The following is a 273-nucleotide window of genomic DNA, read 5'->3' on the forward strand; positions in this document are numbered from 1 at the left end:
TTACCCAAGCCTGAGCCCCCCAGCTACCCACCGACGCTTTTACTCCAGCGAAGCAGCAGCAGCAGCAGCAAATGCTGATCCTGCTGCTACTTGTGTCTTGATAGACGCCAGACCCGCAGCAGCAAACGCATCGCTGCTGCTGCAGCCGCATGCAGCAGCAGAACAGCAGCAGCTCAACGACCTGCTCCCAGCACAACAGCAGCAGCAGCAGCAGCAGCAGGTGTTGCTGCAGCAGGAGCAGCAGCTAGGAGTTCGTGCCGTTGCTGTAGAAGG

This window comes from Eimeria mitis, genomic scaffold, assembly GCF_000499745.2.
Source record: "Eimeria mitis Houghton genomic scaffold, Emh_scaff2928, whole genome shotgun sequence".
In the NCBI taxonomy this organism is placed as follows: Eukaryota; Apicomplexa; class Conoidasida; order Eucoccidiorida; family Eimeriidae; genus Eimeria; species Eimeria mitis.